Here is an 8474-nt window from a genome sequence, read left to right on the forward strand (position 1 = left end):
TCCTTTCAGGTTCTGGATCAGCTTCAACAAGAATGCCTTTTTACTTGTTCCTGCTCATATGAAAGAGAAGAGAACAAGAAAAAAAGAGGAATCCTCTATGTCACAATAAAGAGGATCCTTATTATTAGTAGAAGAAGAAAGGGAAGAAGAGTGAAGAAGAATGGGTAAGGATAGAGGTAGTGATTTGAGATGAAGAGAGGTGAAGAGAAATGTTAGTAAATAAATAAATAAATAAATAGAAGAAGAGGAGAGATAGAGAATTTCGAAAATAATTTTAAAAAAGTAGTTAGTGATTTTCAAAAATTAAAGATAAGATATAATTAAAATTAAAATTTAAAACAATTAATTAATTAAAAAGAATTTTTGAAAAAGGATGAGATATTTTCGAAAATTAGAGAGAGAAAAGTAGTTAGGTGGTTTTGAAAAAGATAAGAAACAAACAAAAAGTCAAATAGTTAGTTGAAAAAGATATTAAAGTCAAATTTGAAAAGATAAGAAGATAAGAAGTTAGGTAAGATATTTTGAAATCAAATTTTTTTTTGAAAAAGATAAAATTTTGAAAAAGATATGATAAAAGATAAGATAAAAAGATATGATAAAAAGATAAGATTTTTAAGAAAAATATATTTTGAAAAAGATTTAATTTTTAAAATTAAAATTGATTACTTGACTAACAAGAAACTAAAAAATAAGATTCTAGAGTTTAAAGATTGAACCTTTCTTAACAAGAAAGTAACAAACTTCAATTTTTTGAATCAATCACATTAATTGTTAGTGTAATTTCGAAATTTTGAAATGAAATTAAGAAAAAGATTTTTGAAAAAATATTTTGAAATTTTTGAAATTAATAAGATAAAAATGAAAAAGATTTGATTTGAAAAAGTTTGGAAAAGATAAGATTTTTAAAATTGAAAATTTGACTTGACTTGTAAGAAACAACTAATTTTTAAAATTTTTTGACCAAGTCAACCCAAAATTTCGAAAATTTGGAGAGAAATAAGGAAAAGATATTTTTTTGATTTTTGAATTTTTGATGATGAGAGAGAAAAACATAAAAATGACTCACAACATGAAAATTATGAATCAAAACTCATGATGCGTGCAAGAACACTATGAATGTCAAGATGAACACCAAGAACACATTGAAGATCATGATGAACATCAAGAACAAAATTTTGAAAAATTTTTTATGCAAAGAAAACATGCAAGACACCAAACTTAGAAATCTTTAATGCATGGACTCTAACAAACGAAAAATGCATATGAAAAACAACAAACAACACAAAACAAGAAAACATCAAGATCAAACAAGAAGACTTGTCAAGAACAACTTGAAGATCATGAAGAACACTATGAATGCATGAGATTTTCGAAAAATGCAAGAAAATTTTTTTTTTAAAAGCATGCAATTGACACCAAACTTAAAATTTAACACAATACTCAAATAAGAAACACAAAATATTTTTTATTTTTATGATTTTATGATTTTTTTGTATTTTTATTTTTTTTCGAAAATATTCTTTAGAAAAATGAAAATAATTTTTGAAAATTTTTTTGAAAACTTTTTGAAAAGAAAATTACCTAATCTGAGCAACAAGACGAACCGTTAGTTGCCCATACTCGAACAACCCCCGACAACGGCGCCAAAAACTTGGTAGACGAAATTGTGATCATCACTAATGGCTCTTTGGTGTGTGCATCTATTAACTCAGCACTTCCTTTCCGCAACTCCGTTCAACTAACCAGCAAGTGTACTGGGTCGTCCAAGTAATAAACCTTACGCGAGTAAGGGTCGATCCCACAGAGATTGTTGGTATGAAGCAAGCTATGGTCGTTTTGTAAATCCTAGTCAGGCGGATTCAAATGTGATTGGATTAGATAATTAAAATATAAATAAAATAAACAGGAAATAAAGATTACTCATGTAATCCAATGGTGGGAATTTCAGATAGGTGCATGGAGGTACTGTGTTCCTTCCGAATCTCTACTTTCTTATTACATTCATCCAATCCTTCTTACTCCTTTCCATGGCAAGCTGTATGTAGGGCATCACCGTTGTCAATGGCTACATCCCATCCTCTCAGTGAAAAAGGTCCAAATGCTCTTCCCATCCTCTCAGTGAAAATGGTCCAGATGCTCTGTCACAGCACGGCTAATCAGCTGTTGGTTCTCGATCATGTAGGAATAGGATCCATTGATCCTTTTGCGTTTTTCATCACGCCCAGCAATCGCGAATTTGAAGTTCGTCACAACCATTCAATCCTTGAATCCTACTCGGAATACCACAGACAAAGTTTAGACTTTCCGGATCCTCAAGAGTGGCCGCCATCAATTCTAGCTTATATCACAAAGATTCTGATTAAGGAATCCAAGAGATATGCGCCCAGTTGTTCATACCCTGGGTCGAGCTGTCCGACCAGGGATGTTCGACAGACAAAGCGACAGACCTCTTTAGGTCAGGACAACCCGACTTCTTTCTTAAGAGCTCGGCCAAGTCACCAGGAAAGCCCAAAGAAGGGCACAAATAGAGGAACACGCCCCAAATCCAAAGGCAGCCCAAGCCTATAGGGATAAAGGCGGTTCCGTTGAAGATACGCTGACCTCAACTCAAAGATAAAAGATAAGATAAGAAAACTAACTTATCTTATCCAAAAGGTCACATCTCACCATTATAAATACACTAGAGCATCCAGGTATAACTCATACTCTGATTCTACTCAATACCTGCTTAATACCCTTGCTAACTTAAGCATCGGAGTCCCTTGCAGGTACCCCCCACCCTCTGGGGACAAAGGAATCTGCACCACCACCAAGTCCAACAAGTCAGACACAACAGCTCCAGCCGTCTCCCACCAGCCGGACACGTTAGCACCGACCAGTACAGAAGATCTCATCCGAAATCGACCTCCAGTTTCAGGTAACCCTCGAAACATTGGCGCCGTTGCTGGGGAACCTGGAAGTCATCCCATCACCATGGCAGACGACCATGACAACGACCACGATTCAGGTCTAGAGGATCGGACACCGCACAAAAATGCGGATGTCACGCTACAAAACACTCCAGAAACCAACAAAGACAAAGACTCACCAAATTCAGGGGCAATAGAAGCGCTCCTGGATCGCCTAAAACAACTGGAAAAAGAAACCCAACAATAATGGGAAATTGGAAGAGATCTCCAAAGAGAGGTGCGGCGATGTCGGAGTTGGAAGAAAAACTACAGCAATTGGAAGCCGATCTCAAATCAAAAGCCCCTGGGCTAATCTCGAGGAAAATGCACGCAAAGAGCAAGACCCGTTCACTAGGGAAATCATGAAAACCAAAATTCCAAAAGACTTTAAACTCCCAAATATGACCCTGTATGATGGCACCACGGACCCCAACCACCACCTCAGCAACTTCAGAAGTAGAATATACCTCACTGACGCCCCAGATGATGTTCGCTGCAAGGCTTTTCCAACAACTCTCACAAAGACAGCGATCCGATGGTTCGACAACCTACCCCCGAAGTCCATCTCAAGCTTTGATGACTTAGCTAAAAAATTCCTAGCCAGATTCTCCATTCAGAAAGATAAAGCCAAGCACACCCCCAGTTTACTAGGGATCAAACAAGGAGATCGGGAGAGCCTCCGCAGCTACATGGAGAGATTCAACAAAACATGCATGGACATACAAAGTTTACCAACGGAGGCCGCCATCATGGGACTCATCAATGGCCTACGAGAGAGACCTTTCAGCCAATTTATATCAAAAAAGTACCCGACCTCCTTAGACGAAGTGCAGGAGCGGGCAGAAAAGTATATCAACATGGAGGAAAACGCTCGGTTAGGAGAAACCTCAAAATCGGGGGCCTCCTACCGAGACAAAGACAAGGAATCCAAAAGAAAAGAAGATCGACAAGGGGAGAAAATCAAAAAATACCATAACTACACCCCTCTCAGGGTATCCCTGGTCGAGATATACAAAGAAGTCTACAATACAGAAAAAATTCCCCCAGCACGGCCACTCAAAGGCAAAAGGGGAGGAGGAAACCGAAAGGAATATTGTGAATACCATCGAGTCTGAGGGCACTCCACAAACGAATGCTTTGACCTAAAAAACATCATAGAAAAATTGGTGAGAGAAGGAAAATTTGATCGATTCCTGGCCACCCGAGAAGATGATCAAAGAAAGAGACGAAGGGATGAAGATACCGACCGAACTGAACGATCACCTCGGACACCGGAAAGACATGTCCACATGATACATGGCGGATTTACAGCAGGTGGGATCTCTAAAACCTCTCGCAAAAGATATCTCAAAGAAGTATATCATGTTGAGGGGGAGGAGGAAGCCGTCAACATCCCAGCAATAACATTCACTAAGGAGGACGCATCCGGAATCATCACAGGACACGACGATCCCATGGTTATCACCATCATATTGGCAAACACCAACCTACACCGCACCTTAATAGACCAAGGGAGTTCTGCCGACATCTTATTCAAGACAGCCTTTGATAAACTCGGCTTAGAAGAAAAAGAACTTAAGGCATATCCAAACAGTCTGTTCGGGCTAGGAGATACCCCGGTGCGACCACTAGGATACATACCGCTACATACGACCTTCGGAAAAGGAAACCAATCCAGGACTCTCAAAATAGACTACATCATAGTCGATGTAAGTTCAGCTTAGAATACTCTCATAGGTCGGACAATACTCAACCAACTCGGTGCAATAGTCTCGACCCCACACCTATGTATGAAATTCCCAACTCCAAAAAGGATAGCCACGATAAAAGCAGACCAGAAGATGACATGTCGCTGTTATAATGAAAGCCTAAATCTCAGAGGCAAAGGAGAAGAATTTCACACAATCGAGCTAGGCAGAGTTCAACGACGAGAAGAACTTCATCCCCAGCCAGAGGGCGAGATAGAAAAGATTCAGATCGGGGACACCTCGGAAAAAACAACTAATATCGGCACAATCCTAAAAGGAGATTTAAAAGAATTATTAATACAATTCTTGCGAGATAACGTCGACCTCTTCGCATGGAAAGCTGCAGACATGCCAGGTATCGACCCTAAGCTAATGTGTCACAAGTTGGCGGTCTACCCAGGATCTCAATCGGTGCAGCAGAGACGAAGAAAACTTGGGCCAGAACGATCCCAAGCTGTGGAAGAGCAAGTACAAGCACTCCTGGAAGCAGGATTCATAAGAGAAGTCAAATACCCACTATGGCTAGCCAACGTTGTCTTGGTGAAAAAATCAAATGGGAAGTGGCGAATGTGCACCGATTACACCGATCTCAACAAAGCTTGTCCAAAGGATCCATATCCACTCCCAAGTATTGACGCTCTGGTAGATGCTTCCTCCGGATACAAATATCTCTCGTTTATGGACGTATACTCGGGATACAATCAAATCCCCATGTATCCACCAGATCAAGAAAAGACCTCGTTCCTAACACCAAAAGCAAACTACTGCTACATTGTAATGCCTTTCGGTCTCAAGAACGCAGGAGCTACTTACCAAAGGCTGATGAATAAAGTCTTTTCAAATCACATCGGAAAGATCATGGAAGTCTACGTGGACGACATGCTAATTAAAACACAAAGTGAAGAGACATTATTGTCTGACCTAGCCTAAGTGTTCGACACCATTAGGAAGCATGATATGCAACTCAATCCAGCAAAATGCACCTTTGCGGTAGAAACAGGCAAATTCTTAGGTTTTATGCTCACACAAAGAGGAATTAAAGCAAATCCAGATAAATGCCAGGCCATACTCAACATGAAGAGCCCAACCTGCGTCAAAGAAGTACATCAATTCAACGAGAGATTGGCTACCCTATCCCGATTCTTAGCAGGAGCCGCGATAAGATCCCTCCCCTTTTATGCTACTTTAAGAAAGGGAAAACAGTTCGAATGGACGACAGAATGCGAACAAGCCTTCCAAGACTTTAAGAAGTTCTTAGGACAGCCACCTATCCTATCCCGACCACGAGAAGGAGAACCACTCATATTATATCTCGCAGTAGGAAGCAGGGCAGTAGCGTTAGCACTGGTCAGAGAAGACGAAAACGGACAACAACCCGTCTACTTCATTAGCAAAGCACTACAGGGATCCGAGCTGAACTATCAGAAAATAGAAAAATTTGCCTATACTCTCGTTCTAACATCTCGATGACTCCGCCCTTACTTCCAGGCCCACACCATTAAAGTTCGAACTAACCAGCCCTTAAAAGGAATATAGCAGAAAACAGATCTGGCAGGTAGAATTCTACAATGGGCAGTCAAGTTGTCAGAGTTTGACCTCCAATATGAAGCTCGGACGGCCATCAAATCACAGTATCTGGCCGACTTTATCGCAGAATTCACAGATGCCCTAGAAACCCCCACAGAATATGAAGCATTATTAGCCGGTTTGAAGCTGGCTAAAGAGGTCGGAGCTCGAAAACTTAACATTTACAGCGATTCGCAAGTGGTCACATCACAAATAACAGGGAGCTACCAAGCCAAAGATCCCACCATGAAAAAGTATTTGGACAAGACCAAGGAACAGCTCGGACAAATCGCGGAATACAAGATCTGCCACATACCCTGTGAGCAAAACACCCGAGCTGACACACTCTCAAAACTAGCCAGCACCAAACCAGGGGGCAACAATAGAAGCCTCATCCAGGAATTGTTACAGAACCCATCAATCTCGGAAGCAGAAAAAGTCCTAACCATAACAGGACAGGACCAAGGATGGATGATCCCCATAATCAACTACCTCAAAACAGGAACGCTACCCATAGAAGAAAAGGAAGCAAAGAGGCTAAAAAGGGAGGCACAGTACTACACCATCATAAACAACATCCTGTACAAAAGATGGATTTCGGTACCATTACTAAAATGCGTGCCGACCTCCCACACCAGGGAAGTGTTAGAAGAGGTACACGGCGGCATTTGTGGCAATCATCTCGAAGCACGGGCTCTCGCCAAAAAGATACTTCGGGCAGGGTTTTATTGGCCAACCTTACAGAAAGAATCTACAGAATTTGTAAAGACATGTCCACCATGTCAGAAACATGCCAACTTCCACATCGCCCTGCCAGAAGAACTCATTAGCGTGACTTCGCCTTGGCCGTTCGCAAAATGGGGACTCGACCTTCTCAGTCCCTTTCCCCAGGGATCAGGGCAAGTTAAATTCCTCATAGTATTGGTAGATTACTTTACAAAATGGATCGAGGCGGAACCCCTAGACAATGCCACCGCCCAAAAAAGTCGAAAATTCTTATATAGAAATATTGTCACGAGGTTTGGAGTCCCATATTCAATAACCACAGACAATGGCACCCAAATCACAGACGCAGGCTTCAGAAAATTAGTAGCCGACTTGAATATAAAGCACCAGTACACCTCTGTCGAACATCCACAAGCCAATGGACAGGTCGAAGCCGCCAACAAAGTTATATTGGCAGGGTTAAAACGAAGACTGCAAGATGCAAAGGGAGCCTGGGCAGAGGAGCTTCTACAGGTTCTATGGGCATATCGAACGACGCCACATTCCACCACAAAGGAATCCCCTTTCCGATTAGCGTACGGAATGGAGGCAATGATTCCAGTAGAAATTGAAGAAGGATCACATAGAGTAGTCCATTATAATGAGGGAGCAAACTCCCAACTTCAGAGGGAAGAACTCGACCTATTACCTGAAATCCAGGAAAGAGCTCGGATCAGAGAAAAAGCTCTAAAACGTCGAATGGCTTCCAGATATAATCAAAGGGTAGTACCAAGAAGTTTCACTGAGAACGATCTCATCTTAATCCGAAATGACATTGGAACAACTCGGCCTGGAGAAGGGAAGCTGGTAGCAAACTGGAAAGGACCCTACCGAGTCATAGAAGTACTTGGGAAAGGCTACTACCAACTGTCCGAACTCGATGGACGAGAGCTTCCCAGATCATGGCACGCCTGCAACCTAAGAAGGTACTACAGCTAGAAAAGGCAACGGATCTCACTAGTGGATGTGCTCTTTTTCCTGAAAAGGTTTTTTAATGAGGCACCATGTTGAGATCTAGGTTTTGCCCGACTTAAAGGGATAAGAAAATTCCCACATGTATATATTTGTATTTTTTCTTTGAATAAAGTCTATTTAGATATTCTACAAAGAATCCAAGACGCATTAATCTGAAGTATTCATCGTCCGATTATAAAGCGACAGGTCGACAGAAAGTGAAAAACAATTTCACTACACCACCACGATAAAGATAAATCATCCTGTAAAGGTGAAAACGCGATTCACCCAAAGGACGATCTAAAGATGCCAACCACTTTCTATAAATCGGCAAAGATGAACACAGAATAATGTAAGAAGTTATCGAAAGTGATCTAAAAAAGAACCTGACGAGGTCTTACGGATCGCTAAAATAATAACTTAAGGACTGGTCGAACGAACCAAGTCAACTCAAGTTATAAGTAAACCCTGGAAAGAGGTCTGGCCAACCCTA

This window comes from Arachis duranensis, chromosome 10 (assembly GCF_000817695.3).
Source record: "Arachis duranensis cultivar V14167 chromosome 10, aradu.V14167.gnm2.J7QH, whole genome shotgun sequence".
Lineage (NCBI taxonomy): Eukaryota > Viridiplantae > Streptophyta > Magnoliopsida > Fabales > Fabaceae > Arachis > Arachis duranensis.